Source organism: Protopterus annectens, chromosome 9.part0, assembly GCF_019279795.1.
Source record: "Protopterus annectens isolate FY-2018-M chromosome 9.part0, PAN1.0, whole genome shotgun sequence".
In the NCBI taxonomy this organism is placed as follows: domain Eukaryota; kingdom Metazoa; phylum Chordata; order Ceratodontiformes; family Protopteridae; genus Protopterus; species Protopterus annectens.
In genome coordinates this window covers 1,161,091,607-1,161,106,606 of record NC_056743.1, presented here as the reverse complement: position 1 = coordinate 1,161,106,606, position 15,000 = coordinate 1,161,091,607, and the positions used below count along the sequence as shown (strand labels likewise).

Genomic DNA, 15,000 nt, shown 5'->3' with positions numbered 1-15,000 from the left:
TATATATATATATATATATATATATATATATATATATATATATGTATATATATATATATATATATATATATATATATATATATATATATATATATATATATGTATATATATATATATGTATATATATATATATATATATATATATATATATATATATACATATATATATATATATATATATATATATATATATATATATATATATATATATATATATATATATATATATATATATTTATATATGAGTGTATCTGCATATATGTGTGCGTGTGTGTATAATTATCTTTGGAATGTTTATTGCTCTCACATTGTACATTCCCTATGGTAACCAGACTGTACTGCATGATATCTTATTGATACCATCCTGACATCATACAGATAGGATGTATTACTGTTAACGTCTTGTGGCTATATTGTGTAGGGTCCTGAGTATGGGACTTGCAAGTGTTAGTATTGTGTTGCAGGGCAGATCTGTTTGGCTGTTGGGGAGGGGGTGATATCAATAATTACAAGAGGTACTTAGCTTGGGCCCCCTCACCACCATTAATGGTGCCTTTGGTCATATATGTATTTGTTTGTTCTCTTTTATATCTGTAGATATATATCTGTATATATATATATATATATATATATATATATATATATATATCTGTATATATATATATATATATATATATATATATATCTGTATATATATCTATCTATATATATATATATATATATATATATATATATATATATCTATCTATATATATATATATATATATATATATATATATATATATATATATCTGTATATATATATATATATATATATATATATATATATATATATATATGTATAGGTTTACTGTTATAATATTAAAATTTGAAATAAAAATGGTACTTAACAATGAATTGTTTCACCGGACTTTCACATAACATAACGGCCCTGTTGTTGAAAATTAGCTGTTAATGCCGAAAATGTTGACAACATTTTATGGCATTAACAACAATGCCACCCTTGCCATAACTCCCTAACCCCTACACCTAACATTCCTTTTATGCAGGGGGCAAGCCCATGTGCACACCACTTTGGGGGCCTGCACCCCCTACCCGCCACAACTTCATATTCCAACTTTGAGATCACACTACAGTGAGGAAAGGGATGTATTTCCCTAGCCATACTGAAACGTGATCCCTGTACATAATCAAACGTTATGTTTATGAATGCACAGTACATTTGCAAATATACCGTTCGATTATGTAGCTTGCACACATATGAACTCTTCGAACATCTGTAGTTTGAATAGTTCATAAGCATACAAAGCTACTCCAATATTTCAATAGTAAACCATATATAGGTTCATAGGTTCATAGGTTCATACTAGGCTATCTGCCCTAGGGCATTTATAAGCCTAGCCAGAGTGTGTGTGGCTTTCACCACCCCTTAGGATGAGAATACTATACCCATTAGTTTGCTCTGCCTCTGTCCAGCAGTGACACAGAGATGATTCCCGGGGTAAACCTATGATCTCCCATCCACTCGTCAAGATTTTTCTTGAACAGAGTCAGTGAGGGGCTCTGCCTCACATGGACTGGGATTCTGTTCCATAGTGTAGGGAGTCTCTGGGTGATGAATCTGTCCCTCCAGCATGTCCTATTTATATCCGTGTTGAGGTTTAAGTCTCTTGCTCTCATGGCTCTGGTGGATTTGGATTTTTTGAGGTGGAGCATGTCCATTAATTCCGGGTTATACATGGCCTTGTATGTCAGGCACAGATCACCTCTGAGCAGATGGTATGCGACTGAATAGAGCTGGAGTTTCTTCAGTCGGGCAGCGTATGACATATGTTTGAGCCCCTTTATCCTTTTGGTGAGGAACTTTTGGGGTCTTTCCAACTGCTGCAGGTGTCAGGTAAGGTACATTCCGAATGGGGCGTTGTACTCAATCATTGGTCTGATAAGTGAAGAGTACAGGGGTACAATGACCTCTCCTGATCTGGATGTGAATCCCTTCATGATCAGGTGGGCAATGTAGAAGGTCTTCCTAACCACTTTGGCAATGTGAGTGTCAAAAAGAGGTTACTGTCAACTTGGGCCCCCAGGTCCCTGATAACTTCTTCAGTGTTTAATGGATTACCACCTATGTGGTAATTAGGGGTTACCTTGTTTTCCCAAAGGGTATGACTATACATTTTTGGCATTTAGCTTAAGGCCATGGCTCTGGCACCAGTTATCCATTTCTATGAGACCTCTCTGGAGGATGTCTGTGTCTGATGGAGTGTCAATTATGGTGCCCAGTTTGCAGTCATCTGCAAATTTTGTCAGCCACAATCCCCCTATGTTTGCCTGCACTTCAGAAAAATAAATGCCAAACAAGAGGGGGCCCAGGACTGAGCCCTGTGGGACACCGCTCATGACCGGCTTAGAGTCTGACATGGCACCAGCAACTCTAACCCTGTGGGTTCTGTCCTTGAGCCAGTTTGCAACCCATCTTGTGACATATGGGTTTACATCTAAGCTGGTGAGCTTTTCTATGATGCCCGATTGGGGTATTGTGTCGAAAGCTTTTGCTAGGTCAAGGTAGGCTGTGTGAACTGCCTTACCCTCATCAATGGCCTTAGTGACTGTTTTGAAAAAGTCAACCAAGTTCAAGAGGCAGGATCTGCCCTTGACAAAGCCAAATTGGGTAGGATCCAGTGTCTGTAGGTCCTCAATGTCTTTATTTATGAGTTCCATTATGATCCTCTCCATAGCTTTGCAGACAAGGCTCGCTCAAGCTTATGGGCGGTAATTTCCAGGGTCCGTGAGAAGCACCGCTTGTGGAGTGGGACTACAGTTGACGTGACGCCATTCTTTGGGCACGTGATCCTGTAGTAAGGCTAAGATTAAACAGCAGCCTTATATGTGGGTTTAGTTCCTCATTGAGTTCGTAGCACACATCCGGGGACATCGTCCGTCCCATTGATGCTGTGTTTTTGCTTTAGAGAGAGCAGCTCACCTGTGCACCTGAGATGTTTGGGAGGCAAGACTCTGGTGGGATAGATATTTCTCCTTTGGGGAGGGAGGGGAGAAATTTGCACTGAACCTGTCTGCCAGTATGTTGGCAATGTCTGTGGGTTCAGTGATTTTTTTATCATTTTGGACTAATTCTGAGCATATCTGGGAGTTTCCACCCAGGTTTCTAACATAGCTAAAGAAGGCCTTATGATTGTCTTTTGTGTCTTTAGCGATTTTTCTCTCAAAGTTGGCCTTGGATGATTTTATGAGTGATCGTAGTTTTTTGCTAGTATCGATCAGAGATGCCTTCCCTTTTAGGGATTTTGCTCTGTCATGTAGTAGCTTTCTCCTCTTGTTGTAGAGTTTGTTTATGGCTGGGGTCCACCAGACCAGGTGCCTGCCTTTGGTGGAAAGGGTCTTGATTTTATTAGGGATTGCTTGATCCATGCATTCCTGGAGGTGCTCGTAGAAGGCATTTGTAAGGGTTTCAGCAGCGTGGGTTGTGGTTTCCACTGGCTCGGGGGCCGTGAAGGATACCACTCCAGTCTTAAGAAGTGTGAAGTTTGCTTTTGAGAAGTTCTTCACTGTGGTCTTTTTTGCTGGGGTTGGGGCCAGGATGTGGATCTCCAGTGAGATTAATTTATGGTCTGATCTCACCAATGAGGGATATACTTCCGGTGTGGAGCATTTTGTCCGCATGTTTGTGATGATCAGGTCTAATATATTTTCTCCTCTTGTGGGAATGGTGACTAGTTGTTCCATAGCATTTGAGTTTATGAACTCCAGGAACCTTTGGGCTAGGGTGCTGGGGCTTGAGTAATGTTCCCAGTCTATGTTTGGGTAGTTGAAGTCACCCAATATGATGGTGTTTGGAGAGACATTCATAGTCTCCAGTGTCTTCAGGAAGGCTGTGTGGGTTTCCTGAGTTTGAGAGGGTGGTCTGTAGCATGCTACAAAATGTAGGGCAGTTTTACCTATGGTTAATTGCACCTGGATGGTCTCCGATGCTTCGTGCATTGCCACTAACCTGGAGGTGTGGGTATCCTTTATGAATATGGATACTCCACCTCCTTTTGTGGTTCGGTCCAGATTTTGGGGCAGGAACGCATGATATGAGGTATAACAGTGAGGAAAGGGATGTATTTCCCTAGCCATACTGAAACATGATCCCTGTACATAATCAAACGTTATGTTTACGAATGCACAGTACATTTGCAAATATACCGTTCGATTATGTAGCTTGCACACATATGAACTCTTCGAACATCTGTAGTTTGAATAGTTCATAAGCATACAAAGCTACTCCAATATTTCAATAGTAAACCATATATATATATACATATATATATATATATATATATATATATGTATGTATATATCTATATATACACATATATCTATAGATGTATACATATGTGTGTGTGTGTGTGTGTGTGTGTGTGTGTATATATATATATATATATATATATATATATATATATATATATATATATATATATATATATACACATGTATATATATATATATATATATATATATATACATATACACACACACACACACACACACACACACACACACACACACATGCATCTACATGTATAAATACATTTCCTGTACTGTTGAATGACTGTGCTGGGTGATATGTTTGTCAAAACATCAGGGATATATATGTCTTACATGGCTTAGTGGTAAATCGCTTTGGCTATAATATGCAGGGTCTTGGGCTTGAGCCTTGCAAAGGCTGTTTATTTTGTTGCTGGGCAGAACAAGGGCCATTGAATACAGAGTGATTAAGGCAATTTTAAGGAGTTGTAAGCGGGTTTGTGCAGGTTTGTGTGAAGTTAAGCACTGCTAACTTCTGGTTACAGTTTCTTATACTCAGTTAGCTTCTAAATTGCTTAACCAGTGCAGGCATTTCTTACCCCAAATCAAACAGGCTTAAACCCACTGACTGCTGCTTAAAAGTGCTTACTTTTGCTTACCCCTGCACTAATTTCTTTAAAAGAAAAGAAAAAGGGTTGATAGGAAAGTGGGGAAAAAGGGGCACAAAGAGGGAAAGACAGTAGGGAAAATAGCTAGGGATGTGCAGGACGGGTGTAGGGAAGGTCCATATCTGCCAATTTCTTCTACAGCAACAGCTGTGCATATACACTGATTTGGAGGTAGATCTGGATGCTCATACCCCTGAGAGAGGTGTGAGGACAAGAATAATATGTTGTGAAGCCAATTAGACCAGATTGCATGTGTCCAGTGGACATGTGTGTGGAATGGACAACTATGTATGGGGTGAGACTATTTTTTTTGTGACAGATTGCACCTTTTTTAATGTTCAGGAGGGATAGTAGGTATATTTGGTGAGGTAGATTGGGTAGGATAACAGGCAAGACAGACAAGCTGGCATAGAGGGGAGGTATATGACACATGTGGGGGGTAAACACCTTGGATGGGAGGGGTGTTTGGAAGTCGGTAGCCCATGAGCCTCCTAGTGCAAACAGTGGGACTGAGGTCCCCACCCACGGCTAGCCACCACTGCACCTTCACGGCCCTAAAGGTGACTGTGCTGGAGGCTGGGTAGCAGGGGCAGGCTGAAGTTCTAGATGCACCATGTGGCCCTCAAGCTGACATAGCAGATCTCCAAACTCCCTGAGGACCTCGCTATGCACCAGACCCTGGACCTGATGAAGGGTGACAGTATCGTGTCTGTGCCAGCTCCCAGGGTGGGGAAAGCCCCATCCCTGAGGTGGTTCCACCCAATGGTGGTCTAGGACCAGCAGACAAGGAGGTCCCAGGGTGGGCCCCAGATGAGTTGGCGCCTGGTGCCATGGCCAGATGAGATGGGAGAGGTGTGTCTGCTGGGACCGGCCTTCCAAAACATGCTATGTTGATTCAATTTTAAAACTTATGTGGGTTAGTAATAGTCAACACATTCCAGGAATATGTATAACAGCATGCATAGATATTTCCATTAACCCCAAACACCAGATATGGAACAGTTGCATAGCAAAGTGAACACATACATATATGGAACCACAGTAACCATTACAACAGCATGCAGGTACATTGATGGCAGCATGCCACCAATGTGGAAGTATTTCAACATGCACATGCATAGAAACAAATTTCAATATTTATCAAACAATAGGATATATGTCCCAACAGTAGATTTAATTGTACGCATACTGACTGAGTTGTGTATTTAGTTTATTGTTGCAGATATGGTGGGGGTGGGGGAGAAAGACGTCAGTTAACAACTTGTATATCCCTGTAGTTCTCATTATTTTCTTATTCAGTGCTGTGAGCTGTACCTTACAGGTATTATTACACTACCCTATGGCCTTAGTTTGGACAGTGGTATGGATGTAGACAACTATAAATGAATTGTGTTTTACCTGCAGTATACACCTCTTATGTGGTATACCTGTGGAGGTATTGTTTGTTAACACTACCTAACTATTTCTATTCATATTCCCAGATTCCAGGTTGATGGTATGAACATACCTCTCTATCTCTTATTGCACACACTCTGGGCATGTCTTGACAACATGTAGGTGAAACTGGGACACATTTTGACTATTGCCCTCATAAACTTTTAATGAAATGTACAATGACAGGTTTGTTTTCATAGACATTTTCCAAATGCTTACAGGCCTGATAGTCAATTATATGCATTAAATGCTGCCTAAATGTCAGAGATTATCATGCTGATATGCCAGGGGGACAGGGTAACAGCCAGCAGATACGGGCCAATTATCTGGACATTCTGGACAGATCTGTACAGTCAAGGAGTATGATTCTGCATACAGCTTACTACCACTCCCAAGATTCAAACCATGGCTGTATCTGCTAAAGAAAACAGTGTACATCACAACTGAGTGTGCTATACAGATATTGCTGTGTATCTCTTCTCTGATTTCTGTCTATAAGTCTCCCATGGTTTTACAATCTGACCTTGTAACTACAATACTTATACATGGCTTCCTAGACAGTTTTATTAGGTAGCACTGTGTGGATGACAGTGATGAGTAATACCGTATTAGTCAGAGATACTGCAATACTAAAATTGCCATACAATACCAGACTAAACAGTGCCAGTCCAATATTTCAATCTTTTATTTCTAGGCACAGTTTAGTATCTGACAGACCTATGGGGGGAAATTTGTAAACACTATCTGAATTTTGCCACACATATTACCAGATTCCACATTATTATTAAGTACATACGTCTCACTCTGTTACTGCACACACTCTGGTCATAGCTTCACAGCATGGGGCTAGAGATGAAACATACTTTGCTTATTACTCTCATAACACTTTGGTGAGTTGCTAGAGTGACAGGTTTGTTCTTATAGATTTATTTCTGACAGTCATGATGCCTGACAATCAGTTGTATGTCATTATTTGCTGCCTAAACTTCTGTGATCATCCCACTGATTTGACAGGGGGACAGGGTGACAGGCAGGGGACGTACACCAATTATCTGGACTTTCTGACAATATTTGTACAGTTGTGGGGTATGATTCTGCATACAGCTTACTACCACTCCCAGAATTAGAACCATGGCTGTGTGTGCTAAAAATACACTTCACATCTCAGTTAAGTGTGCTATCTGTATTATGTCATTCATCTTTTTTACTGTTTTCTGTCTAAGTCTCTCTCAGTTGTACAATATGACCTTGTGATTACAACAGTCATATACAGACATTCCTACACATTTTATTTATGTAGCACAGTGTGAGTAACATGTAAAACTCCACTGCCAATCATGAGCGGACATGTGATCTGCTGTGGCGACCCCTAACCGGGAAAAAGCCAAAAGAAGAAGAAGGAAAAGTATGAGTAACAGTACTTAATACAACAGTACTATTAAGAGACTGCAACACTGCATTATGATATGATACCAGAGTAAACACAAGCAATCCAGGAATTAGACCTTTATTGCCAGGCTGTTAACCTTTTATTTACCTACAACCTATATGAGACTCTTCCTGCCATATTGTCTGGTTTATTCAGTACATGCCATACACAATACAGGTTTAATACTGGCAATTAACTTTCTACTACTTTTAGATTTATTTCTTATGACAGTGCATGCAAGATTATTACTAACCTGCCTCGCAACGCAGCCTGTACAGTCTACAGGCATGGGCTTCCTGATTCACAGGTCACTCGTCAAAGACATAAGAGGAATATTTAGACATATCTATCCATAATATACATGAGCTGGCAATTATTAAACACGTAGTAGACTGATACTTGCACACGGCTGGGATATCACCCGTCTGCCCAGCCTCTTGGCTCCACTGATCCAAGGGCTCCCTCTCTCTCCATTTCAAATCGGCATAGTGATGTCTGACCTGCTCACCAGTTCGAGGGATGCCATTGGCATTGGTGAGGTTATGGGTAAGATGGTCCCAGGCTTTTGCTTTATACTGGGAACCCAGGTACTGGACCTGCAGCAGTCTCTGGTCATGGTCTTTAACAAGAAGTCCTGCCATGACCTTGGACTCCTGGATGCCCCAGCAATGTGCCTGGAAGCACGATTCTTCACCTACTCTGGCCATAGTGCCTACAAGAGGAAGCTGAAACCAGTTATGAGATGTATTCCCACCGTGGCGTTTTAATAGGGCCAATTTCCAGCACTTTGCTGTGATTGGACGGTTTTGAAAATGCTACACTATCAGCAAACTTGCTTACCTAAGGTTGGGATTGATTAAAGGATTATACCACTGATTTAGCTGGCCTACACATAGCTTACACCTAGTAAGCAGTGGTGAGCAATGCTTAGCATTGCATAATTTTAAACTTGCACACTATTTGCTATTTGGCATTGATTTATCATTCTTTACATGTTATATATGTGTTTGGTATCCATGATTCATGTGTACGTACACTGTATGGGTTCCTTGTGTTTACTGGGGAATTTCAACACTTTATTACAATGACACCTCACATCTGGACTTAATGCAGTACTCCAGTTCACATATTTATGTTATGTAGTAGGTTATACAACATAAAACTGTATATAGATTCCTTTCACATGCAAATTTTGATTTTGCTACAGTGGGGATCTGGTTAGGGATACCTCACTCTTATGTACTGGTGTGATGGCTTACTGGTTAACTACTGGGACTATAGTCTACAGGGTCCAGGGTTCAAGACCTGCAAGGGCTGTTTATTTTGTTGCTGGGAAGAACAGCGGCTGTTGGATACAGAGTGATTAAGGCACTTTTAAGCAGTTGAAAGCGGGTTTGCACGATGGTCAGCAATGCTAACTTCTGGTTAAATATGCTTACAGGGAGTTAGCTTCAATATTGCTTAACCAATGTGTGCATTGCTTATCCCCGTGCAAACAGACTTAAACCCACTTACTACTGCTTACAAGTGCTTACTCCTGCTTACCCCCGCACTAATTTAGACAGAAATGTAACATGGCTCTTGGGAAAGTGGTGGATCTGGACACTCTATGGATTTATCATTCATTACACATTATACCTTCAATTCGTATCCCTGATTCATGTATACATATACTGTATGGGGCACTTGTGTTTATCTGTAGATTTTACAAAATTATTACAATGACAACTCACATCTGCATTTAATGCAGTACTCCAGTTCACAAATATATGTTATTTAGTAGGTTATATGGCAAAAAAATGTTCATAAAGTGATTTGACATGGAAAATGGAGTTTACTACAGTGAGAATTGAACAGAGAATGACTGCTTGCAAAGTGAACGCTCTGACCACTACACTATTGGTGTACTGCTTTTTTTACATGTATCTTGTTATTTATCTTATTGCGACATTTAAGCTACAGTATGCATAGCTAAGCAATGGGTAAACCCATGCACCTATGGTTAAATTTAATCTGTTTCATAAAAAAAACTTTTCTAATGCTATTTTTTCTTGGAAGGGACAGGTTTCACTTATTGCTGTAGATTCCTGCATGCATCTGCACATTTGGCAGCCATCCTCTCAACTCCCACATACTTCTCAGCCTTTTAATACACATTATCTGGACAAAGCTTGAAAACATGAGGTCCAACTACGGACATATTTTAATTATTGCTCTTATAAGCTTGGGACAGTTGCTAGAGTAACAGGATTTGTTTTAATATATGTTTTATGATGGAGTCTGGTGTCTGACACTTATATGTATTCCATTATTTCACGGCTTTGTTCCTGACATCATCCCATGATTTCAGGGTACAACTGGGGTACAGGCCAATTGTATGGGCAACAAATGTGGACATTATGCAATGATTTGTACAGTTGGGAGGTATGCAAACTCCTATGAGCGTTCTCGCTCACTGTTATTGCCGAACGGCACTTCCTGAGTGCAGGAGTATGTGTATTGTGAGAGCTCTGCTCTCAGACACAGCCCCTGCACTCGTCCATGCTCCATGTCTGTTTAGGAGCAGAGACAGCGTGCCTTCATTACTATGCATGGCGCACTGCTAAGCTGCTCCTAAATGGTTGTTTACATGCAGGAATAAGCTATTCCTGCATGAACCTTACTGAATCCTGGGGACCATGTGAATCAGCACCCCAGTTAAGCAGTAAAGTATTAATTTTGTTTAGCTCTTTCATCCCTTGGTATCAGAGACTTCATCAGAATTAACAAGGTTAAAAATACAAGGCAATTTAAAGCATTCTAAAACACACCACCTGTTCAAAGTAACCAATAGAATGATACTTCCTGTAAGATGTAACTTACTGTTGAATGGAACATCGTGTTCCATCACCATAGACCATACACAAAAGATTAAATTTAGTTGCACCCCAAAATGTATAATTAGAAAAGGTGCCTCTCAAAAATTTAATTGAAAGCCCTGTCACTAGAACACCTTACTACACAGGCAATAGCTGGAGAATGATTAAGTATCAGTGTTGTAACTATGGCAAGTATATTTTATAGGAAAGACAGGCCCAACTCAACAACATGTCGGTGGAACCCTAATTTAGATGTAATTGTAAAACAAAGGGTTTAGTTTACTTAGCTAAATGCCAGCCATGTCAGTGTTTTTATACTGGTAAAATACCTAAGCATTTAAAAGACAGAATTTATGAGCATATATATGATATAAAAAGAGGGATTGTCCACAATGCATTAGCTAAGCACAATAAGGAGTTTCAGGATAGAAAAAGTGGATAAGAATTCCTGGGTGGCCCTGGTGATTTATGGTTGGAATACCAGGAGTTATGGTGGCAGTTTGCTACTGATGCTATTCAGCTGCCACATTTTAAATGCTAGTCTATCAATTGATTGTATTTTAAAACTTAATGCCATTGGATTTTTATAAAATGTTTGATTTTATTGAGTATTGCTTTGGTTTGAAATGAACAGTGACTTGTTTTGGCAATTTGTTGCATTTAACTCTTTTGAATATGGTCTCTATTGTCAGGGAACAGGAAATTTAATTCTATAGGAAGTTACATCTTACAGAAAGTTTCATTCTATTGGTTACTTTGAACAGGTGGTGTGTTTTAGAATGTTTTAAATTGCCTTGCATTTTAACCTTGTTCATTATGATGAAGTCTCTGATAAGTAGGGATGACAGCAGTAAATAAAATCAATACTTTACTGCTAAACGTGGGTGTTGTTTCATGTGGTGTCTTTTGAACTTAGTTGTTTATTTTTGGCATTTTAGAGGTGCTATAAATGTGTGATCTCTGCAAGGCAGCCATATGGGATGTCTCTACTCTGCATGACATGATAAAGAGAGGGCATATACCATATATGTGTCTTCAAGGCAGAGTAAGGTTCTGCAAGATAAAAGCCTTCCAGACATTGGTAGTACAAAGTTCATATCCCCTCAGTAAGGTCACACACAACATCTATGCTTAACAAGTAGTAGTCATGCCAAACTACATCTGCATAAGCATCTTCCCAGCTGGGGGAATGGATGGCAATGTTTCAGTATGGATCCCACTATTCTGCACATTCTAGGCATGATATGGAATCCTCTTAATACTGGTGTTCCTTTAGCCCAGGTGGTATGCATTTGGATGTGACACTGTTGTCAAAAGTAGGTATAGTGTATAAAAGGCCAAGGCATAGAAAATTCCTGTGCCACCCTATCAAGTCTTTGTATGGTGTCTATTGCCAGTAGTGATGTTAAAGTCTGCACTGATATTGGCTTTCCCCTTTTGTTCTGCACTTCCATGTTCCCACATATGCCACACATTTGTTGTGGTATTCTTTTTGAGGTGGTTCAGCTGCTTATCCCTGCATAGGCCATTATATAGCAGAAACAGAAATGGTGCAGTTGTCATCTTCATTGAATTCTTGGTGTTACTAAGGACTACTATACTTGTTTTCTGCCAAGCCTGTCAACTGTTATTACCAAGTTCCAATCCTTTGCAAGTATTACTCATAGTGTCAAAGTATACATTTGTGCATTTGTTGATTGTGTTGTTACACAGCATTGTTAAGAACAGTGCGGGACTTTTTAATTATGTTCCACTATATAGCATATGTCTATATCATTTACAGACTATGTGCAGTCATTACTTACATACAGGCCATCATCTGAGTAGCACCCATTTCTGCATCCTCAGGACTTAACTTTGAATGACTTACCACCATGTTGTGGAATATTCACGTAGAAAGTCGATCATGCTGCTGGTGTTGATAAAACTGTCTTTAGAAACCCTGCAATCTAAAGAACAGCTAATTGCACAGACATGAAGAATGGCATGCAGCTCCTTACAATTTCATATAAATGTGTGACTTTGCTGAAGTATACTCAGAACAGCTGTGCACTTTCCTGGATTTTTTTCATCAGTTTTATTTATACTTATGCCTTGCATATCTGAAAATGAAAGACAAACAGTTTTGTCAAGAAGACAGGTTGCTTTCAAATTCGTGACCACTTTCTCCTTCTGTTTGCTTTAAGCCCTATATCTGTTGTTTTCACCTTCAAATGTGTCAGATGCAGGGAGCATTCCACTAAGTGTAGAACATTATGATCAAAGGTTCATGAATGTCCATTCATGTTTTTGTGTAGATGTATCCACTCACATTCCCTGCTACTTAAAATAACATTTTGAGATAAATCTTACTTTGAGAAAATGTAAATCCTTGTCTGTTTGACAAGAATCAAATACTTCCTTTTGTCTTTCTAGCACAAATCCAGGGAAGAGAAAATTATTCTGATACACAGTGTTCTATTGAGCCCATTGTGAACAGTTATGTTTTAGAAGAAGCCATGACTCCCTTATCAAAGTCACCCAAGAATATTTCAACTTTCAGCTCTTCATCGAAATAATGTCTGTATATCCAAATGTAACTGTTAATCAGAAAAGAAACTTCCTCATATTAATCCATATGCATATGTTTAGAGTTGTATGCTACACATGGTTATTAAATTTTCAAATATATGCTATTCTCCTGCATACTAGGAAATTCAACTTTTTGTTAGAGCATGTTAATATATTAATATATATATTCTAAGTCTTTTTCAATAAAGAACTGATACTGCAGGCTAAAGAATCTGTAATGATTATTTCTAAATGTCTCTGTATTATAGATGCAACATTTGCAACTTTTTTGCAAATAACCACATAATTTCTGCAGATATGCAAGTCAAGTAATCCATTCTGCATGCCTACCAGAAAAAAGTGTTAAAGTGCTGACAGTTTGATTGCTACGGATGTGCATTTAGTAAAGATGTGTACAGACAGGCATCCTGCTAAACCGTTGTAAACAGTTTTACAAAAATGGTCATGAAATAGCAAATGTATTTTTTCTTAGTGATTGGGAGTTACTTTCACAAATAGATGAATGCCCTTTGTCCTTATTGACAAACAGAGCTTAGTTAACCAAGCATAGAATTTAGTCTGAATTTGATGTGCATGTGTAGATGTAAACCACAAACATTTTGAGTGACAGGGGGAGTGCATGTTATGTCCTGAGATAAGTTTTCTTTACGTCGACAAAAATCAGAGTGAGTTGCCATGTATCCTTGCCATAACTGCAGATGTAGCATTAAGTTAAAATTGTTTCAAGAAATGATTCAGGAAAGGTGTATTAAACACACCTCTCATGTCTAAATCCTGTGATAACATGCTTTTACAGCATATACTCCATGCTTAGTCACCCAGATATATAAAATGTAGGCATCAGTTTGGCTTTAGCGGGAGACTAGCTTTGTCTTATTGCCTGTTGCTGCCACATTGCTGCTTCTCTGCATCTTTATAACTGTGTAACACAGAACTAAAAATGTCTGAGTTAAGTATTCATGAGAGACGTAGTGGGTTTAGGAGTTCTCCATATACCCCAGGTTCCAAAATTAAGGCAGTATATAGCCTGGGGTCTTCATCAGGGAGAGGCTTTAAACTCCACCCTTGAAGGGTCAGGAGGTATTAAAGATATTACTTCTGGTGCTGGAAGGCTGGAAAGCGGGATTGCTGGGTCAGCCAGTGGCTCTGCTGGGTCACTTCTTTTTGACCCTGTTGGGGCTAGATATGGTGTGGGTAACTATGGTAATGGTGTTGCTGCTGGCTTTGATAGTGGCATTGGACATGGTGCCAGATTAGGTGCTGGTGAAGGATATCCCCCCATCACTAATGTAACAATGGATAATAGCCTGCTAGTTTCCCTGGACCTTGCCATAGATCCAAAGACTGAACAGATCTGCACCAAGGAGAAGAATGAAATGAAAACCTTTAACAATAAATTTCCAAGTTTTAATGACAGCGTAAATGCATATCTGAACATATTTCTATTAAATAAATGCATATTACTTATTATTTATAGCAAAAAAATGAGTACTTCTTTGCAATGCCAGTTGGGTTTAATGCAAAAACCAAAAAAAAGTTTTTTTTTTTTTTTGGAAAAAAATTAAAAATTCCCAAAAATTTAAAAAAATGTTAAAAAGGGGGTTTTAAAAAAATTTGGTTGGGAGAAATTAAATTTTTATTCAAAAAATTTTAAAATTTTTTTTTTTAAATTTTTCTTAAAAAAAAACCCAAAATTTGTTTTTTTTTTGGGGAAAAAAAAATTTTTCCATTA

General features: G+C 38.9%; 1 protein-coding gene across 1 annotated transcript in view; it reads left to right on the top strand.

The window, feature by feature from the left end:
* Positions 1 to 15,000, top strand: part of LOC122810635 (keratin, type II cytoskeletal 3-like) — an 88,225-nt gene that overhangs the window by 59,292 nt on the left and 13,933 nt on the right. The gene's annotated exons all lie outside the window — the stretch shown is intronic.